Genomic DNA, 18,654 nt, shown 5'->3' with positions numbered 1-18,654 from the left:
GACAGTGGGAGGAATTTTATGTGGTTTATCCAAGAGCTGCTCCATCTGTATAAACTGACGCCTGCCAAAATTTAGCCTCTCTCGCTCCATGCACACATTGCTTCCAGAATGTCGACTCCCTCTGTCAAAAGAGGAAAAATAAAAAAGCTTAACTCCCTCTGTGCTCAATAAAACTTAAAAAAAATATATAAATCAGCTCAATTTATCTACCATGTTAACAATTTGCATCATCTTCATGCGGGATATAGGTTGAAAGTTTGTCCCAAAAAACACCCAGACACATAAACAGCTCCGTCTCACTCCTGGGCAACATCCACCACATGTTATAAAACCCACAAATGAGAACATGCTGAGCAGGAATGACACACATGAGCACACACTGTCCATTGAGAAGGTGAGTCCTGTGGCCGTCCTGGCTGCAGAGTACTTAAACGAATTGTTTTTGCCCGTTCTGCTGAGCTGCTCTAATGACAGTGGTGTGGAGACAGAGGTTATGTAAGTGTGAGCTGCAATCACACTCCACGCCATTTAGACGTGACTCAGCTGGCCCGAAGCCTGTTGGGGTGCGTGCGTGCGTGCGTGTAAGCAGGACAAGGAAAAAGTAAGACAGTGAGATAGGGAATAGACAGTGTGTGCAAAAGAAAAAAAGTCACTGGACAGGGAGCAGGAAAGAAAGAAAGAAAGAAACCAAGAGAGAGAGATAAAGAAAGAATGAAAGAAAGAAAGAAACAGAGTTCAAACAAGATAGAAAGATAGCTTGACTTCTTTTCTTTATACAGTATATGAGTGTGTATGTGGATAGTATAAACTTTTGTTTTATTTTTTGGTTATTTTTAAATAAAAATAAGCAAATATCCACCAGAAGGAGTTGCGTATTTCAGCATTACACTCTGTCCCCTTGGTTTCCTGGTAGGGTTATTGGTTGACTGGCATATTTCCACAGGATACGACAACTCTGTGATCACCTTTTCAAATTCAAAATTCAGCCCAAGAGGGATAAACACCTGCTCTACAGCACCCCCTTACGTGCCTAAAACTGAGTCTCTTTTTGTAGTTTGCTTGTGTCTCTTTAAAACTTTGCTCTTCCTTTGCCAAGGGGGCAGGCTTTGTACTCTGAGTCACTGGGCCGTCCCTGGCATAGACAGACACATGAACATAAATGCAGGCACACACGCGCACACCCACGCCCACACACACTCGAACCTCTTCATGTTTATGAGTGGAGCTGGCCTTCTGCCCAGCTTTAGGGTTGAATGGCCTCAAAGCTGAGCTCCTTAACCCTTCAGGAGCTCACACAATTTCAGTTTTACCCAAGACAGAGGCTTCTCACTATGTTAACATTTTACTGTTCTGGACCAGCTTCACCCAGCCCATTAAGCAAATCTGAAAAAAAGAAGAAAAAAAACACACACATACTGTAAGCCAGCTATAACTGATGGTCAATATTTCAGGCAAGCAGTTACATTCTCATCAGCTGCAGCTGACTCCTTCCAAAGAGGTGTTACAGAAAACAAAGCTAATAATAGTTTCTGCCTCTTTACTTTCAAAGTAAGTTTTCCAACATTTGCTAGATTATAAATAGTGTGTGTTGCTGTTAATGACAGTGCTGGCTCAAATGGTAGCTTCTGAAAAAGAAAAAGAAACATCGCATTTCTTCAGTGACTGAAGCCAACTTCATTGTGGTACTTGGACAAAGCTTTAGAACGAGTTAACTTAATCAACGTGCTGCATCCAGCCAAATGTTGAAATTTCAGATGTCCAATAAAATGGTGGTATTGAATGGAGCAGAACTACTGCTGCACAAATATGGCCTAACTGTTTTCAGCTTAACATGATCCAGCAGGGAGACTTTAAAGCCATCTCCTCCCTCAAACCTTTAGGCTTGGTTTTGTTATACCCAGATCAACAGACATTTTCACAGTGAGACAACATGAGAAAACATAAACCTAGCTTTTGTTGTTTTGTTTTGTTTTTATTTTTTTGCATTTTTTTGCATTTATTTAAAATGTCAAGTAATATAATATTATAATGCATAATAAAAAACAATATTTTTATGCAGCCACTTGAACTGTGCTCCATATTTGTTTTTGCTGTACTAAGAAGAGAAGGAAATTCTCTATATCAGAAAGTGGCTCTTGTAAAGTGTTTCAGTCATTATGGTCATGTGAATATTGTTTCAGTTGTAAGTATTTGTATACAAGTCATGAGTGGATTATATATATATATATATATATATATATATATATATATATATATATTTTTTTTTTTTTTTTTTTTTTTTTTTTTGAGTTCTTTAAAGGAGATTAATCCTAACTCAGTCCAGTTGTGTAACCTCAAGAAGAAATTCTGAGTTAGGGTTAATTTGTGTAGCTCTACATAAACAGTTGGGTAGATTCAGTATCTTTTTCAACTTCAACAATGGAAGAGACTTAACCAGTTCATTATTGTTTTGGTTTACAAAAAGAATAGCATCAAGGAATATGTTTTGAATATGTTCCATTTTATTCCAAATTGTATCTTCATCTTGACATATCCATGCAAACACTGACCTAAGTAAAGAAGTACTTTTTAAGATTTGCTTTTTCGGATGCTAAAAACAGGTCATGGTCTAACAACTTCATTTCAGCCAGCTGACAGGCAGTGCCTGGAACCAGATGAGAAGGTGACACTGCATTTCTCCAAGCATCATACAGCCTCACGTCTCTCTGGTCCTCTCTATGACATCTCATAGAAAGCTGAATGATGTTAGAGTATGTTTTTAAAACATGAGGTAAAACAACGTATTTCTAGCCTCTGTACTTACCGACACCCATCCACCATCACTCCACACATACCAGGTCTAGCACAGTTGAAAGTAACATAATATTGAATGGATGAACATGGGTGGTAAGGGCACCAAGAGATGGTGTTAAGTGTGTTAAGTATGATGAGTTTAGTGACAGATGATTTGATCTCATGTGCATCAGTCGTTGGATCTCAGTGCGAAAGGCCCCGTCGCCTCGCTGCTCCCTGGAAGACGGATGCCTGCAGTGCTATAGTTTCTCCAATAACCATATGAGCTGAAATGGAAGACTGTTGCCCTCCCACCTTTACCAGAGGATAACCTTCTGAGTAATCCCTGGAGGGTTCATACTAATAATAGGCTCCTATTGAAATTATAGTGCAGCACAGAATTAAATGACAGTCAAATGTATGTTAAACAATAAATGCTTCGGTGCAGTATGACTTGTACGGATGTGACATATTTAGGCCTTGCAGCATTGTTTTAGCTTGAACGTACCAGAACGTTCAAGAACGGAGAGTAAAACAACATACATGGGTTGCATGGTAACACATGCACAAATTAAGTATGGTTACTGTAATTCAAGTGTGGGTTAATGACTCTCTCAGTTGTGCTGGTGAAGACGGTGAAAACTCTGGCTGTGATTTACTGTGGAGCGATGCAAGCTGGGACACGACGCTGCAGCACACCGATGCTCTGCATGCAGAAGCTCAGACATGGCAAGGTAGTATTTAGAAATGAAAGTGGACAAATAAAGAGGTGAAGTGCTGTAAATAAAATGTTTCCACAAGAACAGATTTTTATAAAGACTAATTAAAGCAACAAACACTTTCATCATCTTTTCTTTTTAAAGTACATTCATTTTTGGTTTGTTTTATGACCAACTATAGTGTAATGAACACCATGAAATATATTCTTCTTCCCTTTATATGGCCTGTTGAGTGGTATAAAAGCCAGCCATCAATCATGACAGTCACTTAGCAGCCATTAAACTGCAACTATGTTTGTATATACAGTCCGACCAAAAACAAAAACATATGTGCTCATTTACAGGCCGCAATCTTATTACAGTCATGCAAACAACTTGGCTTTTTGTTTTTTCCCTTTGCACCAAATGTAGATGGGGGGAAAAAGGAGGAAGGTATTAGCGATCACAAGTCTGTGGGCAGTGATTGCTGGTAAGAACTCTGCCGCACCGTCGCATGTCGGCAACTTGCAGTTTGTTTGAACTGAAAGTAAAACAGAGGGGATAAGCGCTGATTAGTTTTCCCACAAAAACAGAACAAAAAAAATGCAGTAAGTTTTCTTTTACAGAAAAATATGTAATAGACACTTTTCTGAGTTTTGGAATCACTCCGAATAGATGAACAAGGAGTACAACTCAGCCGATGATACTATAGAAATTTTTTATATCTCTTGAACCTTTCACGTTTTGTCAAGTTACAACTGGACACTTAAAGGTGCTTTATTAGCATTTCAAATGATAGACCAATATAAGCTAGCACATAAATGTGAAGTAAACAGCAGATGCTTTGTTTTAACAAAAAACATCTAAAAACTAATGTGCACATGGTCTCTGCTGTTTAAGAATAGTTCAGTGCATCCAATTACCTTCAGAAATCACTAATTAGCTAACAGACTCCACCTGTGTGTAATTTAATGACAGTATAATAAAACAGCTGCTCTATGAAGGCCTCAGAGGTTTACATAAGAACATTAAAGAACAAATTGCATCACAAAGCCAGCAGAAAGTTCAGGGATACCACTGTAAAGAGGTTTCAAAGTTAAGCTACAAAGAAATATTCCAAACTTTCATTATCTCATGGAGCACTCAACCAGTCATCTGGAAATGGAGTACCACACAACAGCAGCAACACCATAACATTACCATCCACCTAAACTCACAGGAAGCTCAAAGAGAGCATTACTTAGTGAAACAGCCATGGTAACTCTGGGGGAGCTGTAGAGATACACAGCTAAGGTGGTCTAAAATACATCGTTGACAGCAAGCAAAAACAAACCCTTGTTGAATTAAAACCATAAAGTGAGATAAATCAGATGAGAGTAAACCAAAACCTTTTGGTCTCAAAACATGATATGTGGAGGAAAGCTGCAACTCACCTTAAACATGCCCTTCCCATGGTAACACATGGTGACACATTGTGCTGTGGGGAGGGGGTTCTCCTTCAGTGTCAATGGGAAGGTCAGATGGAGGTAAATTATTGGGAGAAAAAGACTTGCAAAGATAGTTGCTGCGAAACATCCACTTTCCATTTCTGTTATGCAGCATTTCATGTTGTTCTATAACAACAAATTCTAATAAAATGTCATTCTTTTGTGGCAAAATATTAACAAATTTCATAACGGTTTATGTACTTTTCCAAGGCATTCCAATTCCCCCATATGTTTTCTTTGGATCATCTGAACTTCTGTACCTTAGTAATGTGATCTTTAAGATACGAAGGAGACATTAGTTGGATAATATCACCTCTGGCTGGGTTAAGAAAAGACTGATGAGGTTTGTTTTAGAGAAATATACTCCCCACCAGAGAGAAGTCCGTTAAGTCCTGTTCACACAGAGCACAGCTCTGTGCCCTACTTCTGTCCTCTACCAAGAATAACATGTACCTGGACAACACTGACCATTTAGACAGCTGCAGGCAGAGTATAGTGAGAGAGGCCAGGAGTGAGGGCTGAGGGCCAAGAAGGAGGAAAAAGAGCAGAGAAGGTAATAATGTGGAGCACAATGAGTGAACTAAAGAGAGAGAAAGGAGAAACAAAGAAAAGAAGAAAAAAAGGACATAAAGTTGCAGCAAATGAAAGCGACAGGCAGATATGCCCCGATCCTTTTAAAAGTTAGTTGAATCTCTGGAGATTTAATTGAATTTGAAATGAGTTGGGAGCCACAAAGTTAGCAGAAGCTCTGGAAGGCTTAGCAACAAAGATGAAGAGCTGGTGAGTGACAGAAGAAAAGAAAGACGGAGGAGGAGAGAACTCGGTAAGAGTTGCGTACATCTCCAGCCTGTGTGAGGGGAAAAAAATAAATAAATAAAAAGTTTCGGCCACGCACAGGTAAATTGATCTCACGGGAGGGTGAGTAATGGTGGAGTAAAAAGCACCAAAGGAAGGCAAGGATTTGAAACACAGAAATACTCTACAAAGTGCGGAAATATGGAGTCGTGCTGGCAGATAAAAGAGACGAGCAGTGAAGTTGCAGAGGAGTGGACAGAGCTCGTGAGGAAATAAGGAAAGAGATTTAGGGAGGGCCAGCACTCCAGAGGGCTCTTTCCAGTGCAAACAGAGCCTAACAGAGGGTCTGTTGTCCAGGTCAGGGTGGGCCAGAGGAGGGACAGAAACACTGGGATGTGAAATGTGACAAATCTATTTAAGGGCCTCAGCTCAAGAGGCCTTCTCCGCTCTAAAGCCGGTTGGAGGGGCAACAGGTCACGGTCAGGACAGTAGAATTTAAAGCACCATTTCAAGTGGATTAGCTTAACTGGAGAAGGTCTTGTAATTAAATTTTTACGACCCACTGTACAGTGATCCATACCTAAACTCCACCAGAGGATCCAAGTGAGGAGAAAAGTCTTTGTGACTTCTGGCAAATTGTTGCATACTCCCTGAATGACAAATCTGATGATCTAGATTTTTTTAAAAATCAGTCAAAACATACAACTGTAATTTGTAATGTAAAAATAATGATTTACAAAGTATTCATATCGGTGAATCTTGATTTTGTATTTTGTCATGAAATAACTATAAACTTCCATGTATATTATTAGGATGTGGTAGACCAAAACAAACATGACATAAGTGGGGAAGAGATTCATTTTGATCTGATCAAAATGTTCAACTTTTGTTTATGTCTGCTGTTGCGGAAACCTTCCATATTTTGTCGCTCCCCGTGTGTCGAGTCCATTACACATTGCCGTGAATAACCCTCTGTGGGAGAAAGACTTTTACACCGTGTTCCAAATTATTATGCAAGTGATATTTTCTTGGATTTTCTTAAATGGTTAATGCAAATGATAATCAGTATAATTTTTAAGTCACAAACTATTACAGTATAAATCAAATTTTACTGAACAAACCTCCCCATGAGAACAGTATTTTTTTGAAAAATAAAAAATCTCAAAATGCACTGTTACAAATAATTATGCACAGCAGATTTTCTAAACATTTTATGGATTATAAAGAACTGCAGTCATTCTTTGAATATGCAGCGTTAAGTGATCACATGTACTCAAATCAAAATCTATTTCAATCAAAAACATCTTAACAGATCGAGTTACATGTTAACATAGGACCTTCTCTGATATCACCTGCACAATTCTTGCATCCATTGAACTTGTGAGTTTGTGGAAAGTTTCTGCTTGAATTTCTTTGCATGATGTCAGAATATCTTCCCAGAGCTGCTGGTTTGATTTGAACTGCATTCCACTCTCAGAGCTTCTGCTTGAGGAAACACCAAAGGTTCTCAATAAGGTTGAGGTCAGAGGAGGATGGTGACCACACCATGAGTTTCTCCCCTTTTACACCCATAGTAGCCAATGACACAGAGGTATTACAGCATGAGATGGTGCATTGTCATGCATGATGATGATTTTACTACGGAAGATACAGCTTGTTTTTGAACCATGAAAGAAAGTGATCAGTCAGAAAGTCCATGTACTTTTCTGAGGTCATTTTCACACCTTCAGGGTCTCTGAAGGGGCCGACCAATGATTCTCTCCCTATGATTTCGGCCCAGAAAATGACTCCACCACCTCATTGCTGATGTCACAGCCGTGTTGGGATGTGGTGGCCATCCACCACCAATCCACTACTGCATCCATCTGGAGCATCCAGGGTTGCACAGCAGTCATCAGTGAACAAGTCTGTTTTAAAATTAATCTTCATGTACGGCTGGGCCCACTGCCACCATTTGTGCTTGTGAGCTCTGGTTAGGGGCCGAATAGTAGGTTCATGCACCACAAGCCTCTGGAGGATCCTCCACCTTGAGGTTCCAGAGGCACCAGCAGCTTCAAATAACTGTTTGCTGCTTTGTAAGGGCATTTTAACAGCTGCTTTCTTTATCCGATGAACAGAAACCTTCCTCATTATGCCTTTATCTGTACAAACCCATCTTTGTTCTGAATCAGCCATAAATCTCTTTACAGTATGATAACGCTTCAGTTTTTGTTAAGTATCTAATGTTTTCATACCTTGTCATACGGCACTACACTATCTGATGATTTTTGTCAGCAGAGAGATCCTTTCTGTTTCCCATATTGCTTGAAACCTGTGGCGTGCTTAATAATGTGGAACATCCTTTTTAAGTAGATTTCCTTTAATTGAGCTCACCAGACAAACTAATCAACCCAGCTCTCTGAAATTAATTCTAGTGATTCAAAGAGCCCTGATACACAATACCATCTATAAATTTAATAGCACAACAAAAAAAATGTAATCTTTATGACACTTAAATCCAATTTGCATAATAATTTGGAACACGGTGTAGGTCAAGGGCTGCACAGTGGCGCAGTTGGTAGAGCTGGTGCCTTGCAGCAAGAAGGTCCTGGGTTCGATTCCCACCGGGGATCTTTCTGCATGGAGTTTGCATGTTCTCCCTGTGCATGCGTGGGTTCTCTCCGGGTTCTCCGGCTTCCTCCCACAGTCCAAAAACATGACTGTCAGGTTAATTAGTTTCTCTAAATTCTCCCTAGTTGTGAGTGTGTGTGTGAATGGTTGTTTGTCCTGTCTGTTTTCTGTGTTGCCCTGCGACAGACAGGCGACCTGTCCAGGGTGAACCCCGCCTCTCGCCCTGGACGCAGCTGGGGATAGGCACCAGCAACCCTCCCGACCCCATTAGGGACAAAGGGTGTATAGAAAATGGATGGATAGATGGATGGATGGATGGTGTAGGTCAAGATCAGTAGCTCAGGTAATCTGCATTGAGTAATATTAACACATTAAAATTTTCAGATTAACTGCGTGTTTTAACACTGACAGCACTAATAAAAATATGTATACATTTACTTTGCATTTTGGGTTGGACTATCAGATCAGAATCTCATTTTAAGATATTGGCAGTTGTGGTTGTAAAATGGCACTTTAAAATATTTTTACAAGCCACTGTAACTAACTACAGTTACAGTCTATATGCTTTGGCCTTGAATTGTTTTTTGCATAACATGTTTGCACAATATAAAAGTACTAACATATTTTTATTTTTTTCACTATTGCTATGTCTCTGTGCTTAATTTTCAATAAAATCTTACTAACTCAAAACTATTGATTGATTTCTAAATGCCTTCCTATTTCTATCCTAAATATGTGGCCAGATTTTTTTTCTCTAACATCGCAAACGTCACATCTTGCTACTAATTGCCCTTGATTCCCACATGCCCCTCTTCACATTACATTTTCCTCTGCACTTTGATTTTATATGTGCAACACCAAGCCTATATTCTTCTATAGCAAAGTCACCCACCGCCTTCCTTCACCCGCTGCTCTGCCTGGATCATGATAGGCCCAGCTATAGCAGCCGATTATGCAGGCAGCTGTCAGCCCTTTCAGGTGAGGCCCCCCAGGCGACAGTTCAACTGCTTCAGTCTGAAGTTGTGCCACCGAGCCTGACAGTATCACGAACAGCACAGAGAAAAGAATGTTAATGGATCAAATGAGATGAGCACCGAGATGAGAGGAGGGAGCACGGAGCGGAGAGGAGGGCGCTGGCAGCCGCTCCTGATCAGCTGTCATTCACACAAGTTCTCATGTGTGCGGCAGTCTGTGTTTATTGTGCGTGTTTGACTGCAAAGCACTGGCCGCCCAGGATTACACCCCCAGTCACTGACATGTTTTACCTCCACGCCGCCTTGAAGTTTAAGACATAAAGGAAGAGTGTGAACAGAAGGAAGGAGGGGTTGATAAAGGGAGAGATGGATAGATGTGGGAGGCTAAATACAGAACCCGGCTCTGTTCCTTTATTCTTGCATCTAACATGCCTTTCCAATCTTCTTTTCACTCGGGTAACTCCACCCTCTCTTTGGATGCCTGTCTGCCTGGAAGCAATACCTTACTGCGGAAAAGGCAACATATCAAAACTTAACGGCATTTCCTTTTCTGAATAATGCTGAGTTCAAGATTATTCTGTTTTGAACTTCATTCGTGCGGTTGCTTCTTCCTCCTTCAGGGCCAGCCTTCGTGAGCGAAGATGAGATGCTTTCGCACTATCACTTACGGGCAGTCAAACAGCCTCCTGTGTGGTTTGTGTTACCGATTGAAACACTGCCTGATAAATTCTTCCATTTCCCCCCTTTTTTTCCTCTCTCCATTTCTAGAAGCCTGATTTCTCTGCAGGACTCAACAGACAAAAAGTTAAAGCCTACACATGTATGTTTTCATGCCATGAATAAAGTGCTCTAACAGCACAGGCAAATGGATATTTGATCACCAGCTAAATAGGATTGGAGTGACACTGAACCAGGAAAAGCCTGTCAAGTCACGTTATGACGCCCAGCAGGAAGCTCACTCTGGATCTCTCTTGGTGTCGCCTAGATTGTCACCCATAATGAGAGTGCAGGAAAGTTTAAAGTTTCAGCAAACCACAAAATTACCTAAAATAATCTAGTGTCATCTTCCCGCACATCACGTTGACTGCCTTCAAACCAAACCGGCTCGTATCAACCCCGCTGCTCTGTTTCCCTTTAACCGACACCTTCACCAATCCCTGGCAGATGGCTTTAATTAATATAGACACGATAACAAGATTTCCTGTGATTAATACCCGCAGCAGTTATAGATTTAAGTGTGAGAGACTCCAGATAATGTGATTACCAGCACTTGGAGGGTGGGCATATGGCAAATGATATGAGGGCAAATCTGCAACGCATGTGGATGTCAGTGTATCTGTGTGTAGATTTGTGTTTGCAAAAGGGCCATCAGAAAGAAAAGCACTGTAAAACACAGAGCCCAAACATAGTTTTATTATTCCCTTTTCATCCTCATAGTCATATCTGTAATAATGCATATAGAGCATTCCAGAAGTTTTCATACTGTTTGAATTTTTGTCACTTTAGAAACACATGCTTCAGTGTAATCCTTCAGAATTGTCTGTAAAGAGGAATTTTTCTCTGTCGTATGTGTCTTGATTTTGGCTGCACTAAATACCACTTTGCATTAGTGGTATCCAGTGCTCACTGGTTTCCAAAAACCCGAAAGCATGATACTGCCACTGGCAGCAGCAGAGATAGTGGTTTTAGAGTGATGCACAGTATAAAAAATGTCAAAGCATGCATAATTTTCCTTTTATCTTATAGTTGTCCACAACTTTTTGTAACTTAAAATATTGATCAAGCAGACTGAAACGTGTGTTCACTGAGGTTAATAAGAAAAACACGTAAAAAACTTATGGAGTGTGAATATTTTTTCAAACCACTGTATTTGTATTAATACACGGTAAATGGCCCGAACTTGTTATGCAGGCCAGAAATATGAAAAAAATGTAATTGCAACAAGGAGATCTGGGCAACTCCCAGGTCCGCTTTCTAAAATAACCACTAAGTTTCTTTTAATTTGAATGTCAGATGTTGACCAGTTCCTGGACACACAACTGAAAATAAAGTAAAAAAAAAAGTACAACTCAATGTGAAGGAGGGTGGAGGAGAGCAGTTTAAGGAAGTTGAGAATGTGTTTTGACAGTTTCTCTGAAGAGTCTTTCTTTTTCCAAATATACAGCTAATTTTGTTTTCAATACTATTTGCAGCATAAGTAATCATTTTTCCATATTCACAATTACATTTTACAACATGTTGCAGAACTAGTTCACTAAACTACATCAATGTAGCATAACAAAAAAAAAAGTCCTCTTCTTTCACCTTTTGTTAACTCGTTTAGATACATGATTGAATGCATAGCAGTGTTGGCACTCAGAAATAGATCCAACTCAAACAAAAAAAAAAACAAAGTACACAACTGCTCTGCCTTTTGGGGTTAAGGGTTAAAGGTTATCATGTCAATCTATGGCTTGTTCCAACTGTGTAGAGGACGTCTCAGCACATCAGTCACACTCCAGAGGATCAGTCTAATCTAAGCGTTATGCACACGAAAAGTGCATCCTACGACACAAGGAACGGGACTCTGTCTTAGAGACTTTCAATGCAGGTTTTTAATGCAACATTTTCTTTCTTTTTGACAACTTTATCTCTAAGTAGGCTCTTCCTTAAAGCAGAAAAGGGAAATGAAACTAAAAGGTCTCCTTCTACATGGTTTAAGACACTGGTTTAGTTTTTGCAGTTTTTTTGTCTCTATTTACTAAACATACACCCAAACATAGCCCGAAACTGCATTTTATTTTGCTTGAGTGAAGATTTTCTAAGTATTCTTTAACCTGATTCAACAACTTGCAGAGTGTGTACCTGTATTTCGTCTCAGTTTAACATTTTAGATTAAAAGATTATGAAATTATCTTTTAATTTCATAAAAGTGTCTAAAGAACACATTCAATAATTACAGTTGACGTTTTAAGGTAAAGTTGATATTTAAAATTGCACAAACCAAACCAGGTAGCACAGTATTTTTTTTTCAATTAGGCTCAAAAATTGATAGTTACATAAAGTTTCAGAAAAACATATTTGCATCAACATTTTATGTAATTATGTTGTAAAAACAACTTACATTATTAGTGCATTTTATTCTGAGAATTGGTGGAAAGGGTAATAAGGTGGTTTCAAAAGAGTGAAGACAGATGAAAGGAGGAGACTGAAACATAATTGTAAATTGAGTATTTTCCTTCTTTCTTTTGTCACAGAGTCAATAAATATGTCAAGGTGATTGAATTCTGCTAGCTGTATGGTAGGGAAGAATTGTTTAACTCCCATTAAACAAATAATGAATTAGATGTATTTAGCAAATTGTATGTCAAATCCTGCTGTACCTGTTTATCAGTTTATCAAAATTTTGCACTTTGTTGAAAGTGGCAGTTTGCATTAGAATGTGGGACCTATTTAGTTTCCTCATGCAAAATGTTACACTATGGAGTCTATGGGGTTCATTTACATTTAACACTAACCCGTGAAATTAGTGTTAACTTCATGGGTTAACACTAACCCGTGAAGTTATAACTAAACCAATAATGTGTTTAGTTAAAATTAATGGTTGTCTTAAAATTTTAAAGATAAGCAGAATGTGACATACTTTTTAGATTTTACAAACAGAAAAATATTAAGAAAACTATAATTATCTTTGTATGATAATATAGCTATAACAGCACTAGCAGTAGATATATTTTGAAGTAAAATATGTGACATTATTTCACTGCTTCTATTATAAACAGTATACAGTATATTGCGTATTTATTGTGATTTTGATGTATATACTGTAGCAGATAAGCTACGTTAAAATGTATGACAATTTTACCATCAGTCCCATAATTTAAAACATGAAGTTGGTTCATTTAAAAAAGGAAGTTGATCTCTGCATATTCTGTATATTTATTTTTAAAAGAATAGTACACCTTGATGCCAGTAACCAGCTCATGGCTACATTTATCAAGTTACTAGTCAAAGGTAGAAGTGAAAGCAATTTCATTTAAAAATTATAACAAAAATGAACACCAGAATAAATGCTTCAGATTCAATTAAGTCCAGTAACAGTTATAGTCCTATATAGCAAAATCAACGTCCTAATTGATTCTCTAGGAACATGTAGGGCCCAAACCAGAATGTCTAACTGCCTATAAAGCAAAATATTCTCTGAACCATTCTGGGCTATTTTGGTTGAAATTTTCCTTCCTCAAGAATGCTAGTTCTTCAACAGGAAATTAAAGCAAAATATGTTTGTTGCTGTACTCTGCTCCAAAAAAGGACAACATCGTGGAAGTTGGTTAGACTCACAGTTGCCATTAGAGTTAAAAGTTAACGTGCTTCCCTGCTTTTCTGCACCAAGACTGTTTTTTGCAGTCAAGCAGACACAGCAAGGAGAATGAGGCAGGGTAATATGACAAAGAAAGGGAAGAAGTTGGCACAGAAAGTGAATCTGGGGAGCAAATGCAAACAGAGGAAGGAAGGAGTGGGATGGGGAGGTAGGAGAAAAATGGAGGAGGAAACTCAGTGGGGGAGGCAAAGTGGACAGAAGAGATGATGAGGGGGGTGAAACTAAAAGCAGAGCAGGGAGAAACTCCAATAAAAACAGAGTGTCAAATGTAACCTGTTCGTGCAGCACTGGGCTAACTTTGTATAAAGCCTCTACATCTTGACCATGAGTGACAGAAGACCTTGATTCTGAACTCCAGACATAGATCTCAGAAAATGTTTTTCTTTAAATGTAGCATGACTAACATCTGAAGCAACATATCAGCAACTGGCTGCAGACGTTTGCAGATGTCAGTGTGATGCAACAAGAAATCTGGCCTGCTGTCATGTGATGCATTTCTCTATGAAGATACACAATCACACATGCATTCAAAGTCCAAATACGCAGTGATTATCGCATACATTGCACACAAATACAACCATGCACATCCAGGGTCACGCTAACTGTAGCCGCTGCAACAGTTAGAGTCCCAGGGGCTACAGAGACAGTGCAAGACAACTGTCTCTGCTTCCTGTTTTTCTGGAAATGAAACTATGTCAAAGGCAATAGCACTGGTAGCAGGAAACTTTGGCTTCTATGCTCTGATTCATGAAGTTTATCCAAATCCAAATCCATGCAATCGCAACGACACAAAGGCAACACTGCCTGATGCACAGCACCTAAAACAAGAGTGAAAAACAATGGGGACTTTGATTAAGATATCCCAGCATCAATCAGAGATTTATAGCAATGGATCCAAGCATGACATGTAAATAGTGTGCTTCAGGTTCAGACAATTCAATTTTGTATAAGGCTCCAAGTTCCTCAAACATAATAATATAGCTGGTGATAAATTCTCTGTTTTAAAGATGAAATAAAAAATAATAAGACGTAAAGTTTCCTTCTTGCAAGCAAAAGAGGTATTTTAGCCCTCACTTCTACTAAATGAAAATTGTATAGAGCCACAAAAGTTAAACAATAATTTTGTAGGTATTTTATGGTTTTAAAACACAAAAAACAATTAAACTTTATTTTATATATATAAGTAGAGAATGGGCAGATTGAGTGCTAACACTGAAAACCTAGGAAGTCAAATCAAACATAAAAATGGACATATTGCTAATCCACCCATCCAGCCCATTGTTATTTTCTTCTGTAGCTCATGTCAGATGGAGGACTTCGTTCTATATTTACATCACTGTTCATTTCTAAAAGGAACTGTTGCAAGTTTTGGCTCCTTGATAGACCTTAGCTCACTGATCCCCTGAGCACGTCACTGTGGTGAAGGATTGTGGACAAGACATGGTGTGAGTGAGGACACGGAAAGAGGGGGGTCAGTAGCAATAGAGAGGAGCACTTATTCAGAAAAAGCATTAAAGAGGCAGGTATTGATTTGGGATTTTAAATGTTTTTCACTTTGATATATCCAATTAGCCTCTGAACCCTGTATGGGTGTATCGCTGGCTCCCCAGGGGCTGAAGAGAGGGCCACCATTACACTTTTCCTCAGGCTGCTTCAAATAATAAGAAATAGATAGTACCTGTTAGAGTCCTCATAATGGTAACTGCCAGAAGGCGTATTCTTGTCTATTTATCTATCTGTCTTTGTATCTCTTCTTTGAATCTCTCCTTTGACATGGTGACTTGTCCAGGCAGTGTGGACAGCACATGGATATAGCTAGGCTTTAATTCTCTCTGCACATCCATGCATTCCTCCTCCTCCTCCTCCTCTAACTCCCCATTCCACCGCACAATCGATGCTAAGTTATTTAGCAGATAAAAGAGTTGGATCAATCCACCGGCACATATGAGAGTGCCAGCAACTTGTGTATTTTATCTGGTGTGTGTATGATTATGAGACAGAAAGAGTGTGGTAGAGCACGAATAAGTCGACCTGCATGTGTGTTGTGGATTTGCAGCCTAAAACAAAAAAGAAAAGAAGTGGATTTATTTATGTGTGTGAGGTAGCATGCATGATCCAGATTGCTGCTGCTGCATCAAAGCAACACATAAAGCCCATCTTTGACAGTTGAACAACATTGACCTTTTTTAAGTATGTAAAGATACTTTTTGTGACATTCTGCTAATTGTAAAGATTTTAATTAATTAATTTTAAAAGCATGTGTATGAGAGTAATCAAATGAATCATAACAAAATGACCCAGAACTGGACAATGAAGCTCTTGTTACTTACAGATAGATAAGGTACTGTTTGAGGGAAGAGAGGAGTTAAATGCTTGCTGTAGCTGAACAGAAAGCTGTTGTGTCTTTGGATATTCTAATAATTCAAAGCAAATTAATAGAGAGCAGAAACAGAACTGAACACAAAACAACAAGAGTTTTGCTGGCCTCCAGAGACCATTAAAAAGGTCACAGGAGAACAACTTTAAATCCCGAAAAGATCAGCCCCTAACCCTAATAACCAATCTAAGCCAGCGTAGCCTCACCACATGCATATACAGACTAAAAATGTTTTTTCAGATCACTTGAACTTAGAAAACAATAAGACCTTATGTCGTGTTTTGCAAAACAATTGGTATATGAAAAGTAAAAATAAATTATGACTTTCAAAATAGTTTACAAGTAAATCTCTGAGAAGTGTGCTCAGTATTTAGCTGTTCTGAGTCATAAATTAATAGATCTATGGTTCATTGAAATTAAAGACTGAATGTTTGGGACTTACCACTCTACTGGCTTTCTTGACTATTAGTCTTTGCTAAATGTTTCAAGCTTAAACTAGACTGATGAAGTACTTTGACAAACATAAATTTTCAGGGTTTGCCTCTTATTCTTAATAGACATGATGTCAAATGGCAATCAGTTTAGCAGGTTTGTCTACAATTGACCGACTGGCGGTCAAAATTTGTTCAAAAGTGAAGCATTGATAATAATCGGAAAAAATTCTAAAACGTGGCCAGTGGGGAAGATGCAATTACAACATGCTTTACTCAGAGCATTTACAAGGTGGAATAGACTTTATCAAATTTCCAAAACCTAAATGGAGTCTGGGAAAATCTAAAAGATGGTTAAATGCCTCCAGCAACCTCATGAGCAGATGACTACTACAGTGATCTACTCCATAAACCACATGTTCACCTGTATGAAGATAACTATCAGCAAGTAAGTTCTTTTATGGACTGGTATGAAACCAATGCATTGTTTGCATATGCAGTTTAGTGCTGTTTGGACTTTAATATCAATTTCTCAGTGGTTTCCTGCAAATAACTTCACAGACCTGATGTATTGCTAATTAGATTTTTTTTTATTGTTGTTGGATCACAAAGCAAAAATGCTTCACCAAATGTTTCAGGTAACACTATAAGAATCATTACTTTCACCAACATAACTGTGTTTGTCTGTCAGAGGTTCACTCAAGCCAAGTTAAATGTCTGTGCATGCGGAGCAATCTTGCGTTGCATTATGTCATCTGAAGTTAATGTCAGAACTTCAACTTGGCTGTTCTAATATTAATATGTTTTGCTCTAAATCAGTGGTCCCCAACCATGGGGCCGCGGACCAATTGGTACCGGGCCACGCAAGAAATAATTAAATATGTCCGTACTATGTGTTGAGTCTGGAGGATTCTGCCTGTTATGTCTTGCACACCAACATGGAGCAGAATGTGTAAGATATCACAACGCGTCCCCACCCCGTCGTAACACACAACGTCATCGGTCTTGATCCTCACAACATGCATCTTCAAGACTAATCAAATGTTTGCTTATGTCCTCATTATCTCTGAAACACAGCATAATAAAAGAAAGAACACCCAAAGAACAACCATATTTTTGCACAAGAACATCAAACTTCCACAGGACATGTACATTATACCTGAAAAAAGTTATTGAAGCAGTCCACAATTACAGTTGGAGAAGCACACAAACCACAACCAGGCAAAGACATGCTTTGAAAAGCAGAGTGAGTCACTGAATCACACAGCAGGGCCCAGAGAGCTGGGGATTTCCACACAGAGAAAACAGGTGACCAGTTCCCATACAAATCTGTGAGCAGGGCAGCTATCTAGAGCTCCTTTTCCCTCCACTAAATATAGGCCAAGGCTCCTAATACCATACATGTGAGTAGGAAACAAAGAAAAAGAAAAGAAATTGGTGTGAGAGAAAGTTTGACCCTATTGCATGGGTCAAAGAGAGCTGACTGGAATCCAAACCAACTTAACAGCTGAGACACACACCTGGTGATGTGATTACACACACATACACACACGCCAACACGCACACAAGCGCACGCAGAGTATCACCTGTGAAGAATCAGCCCTATGCTTACCCATATACATACTCGAGATGGCCATGGATGGCCTGTTTTCACCTCAAATAAAGATTGCACAGACAGTACACAGAACCATAAACAACACCTGAGCTTAGCACCAAACATAGCTTCACCCTCCTTCCTGTAAAACTGCTTCGGTTCTAAACACACAGCCCTTCATTCTTCATTTCAAGTGATGTAAAAAGCTCTCAGGGTGTTATCCTCCTGTGCCTCCATTTTAGCCTGTTTCGTAGTAATTTCATTAAGATATGCTAGATGAATATCACAAGTATTGCTTAGCTACAGTTTTCAAAAACATTGGCCTGTTCACACATCCTGTTCTTTAAACCACAAACATGATGTAACATGTGATTTTGTAGACAGGCTTGTTGTCCAATTTTCCAAATATTTTCACAACAATTTACTCGGTGTTGAACCTGTTCTTGCTGCCAGTTCATTTTGTCTGTTCCTCCTGCACAGGCTTGAAATGTAAGGATCGATTGGATGTCTGTGCTGGGCAGAGAGATGTGCAGAGTTAGAATAGCTGCCAGGGAGT

At 39.0% G+C, this 18,654-nt stretch overlaps 1 long non-coding RNA gene across 1 annotated transcript in view; it reads right to left on the bottom strand.

Annotated features, from left to right (window-relative positions):
* Positions 1 to 3,707: 3,707 nt before the first annotated feature.
* Positions 3,708 to 18,654, bottom strand: part of LOC122829735 — a 99,795-nt gene continuing 84,848 nt past the window's right edge. The window contains exon 3 of the long non-coding RNA XR_006370416.1: positions 3,708 to 4,011. This is a non-coding gene — a long non-coding RNA (uncharacterized LOC122829735). The remainder of the gene's footprint in view (positions 4,012 to 18,654) is intronic.

This window comes from Gambusia affinis, linkage group LG01 (assembly GCF_019740435.1).
Source record: "Gambusia affinis linkage group LG01, SWU_Gaff_1.0, whole genome shotgun sequence".
Lineage (NCBI taxonomy): Eukaryota > Metazoa > Chordata > Actinopteri > Cyprinodontiformes > Poeciliidae > Gambusia > Gambusia affinis.
Note: the sequence above shows the minus strand (reverse complement) of the source record. Positions and strands in the feature narration are given on the sequence as shown.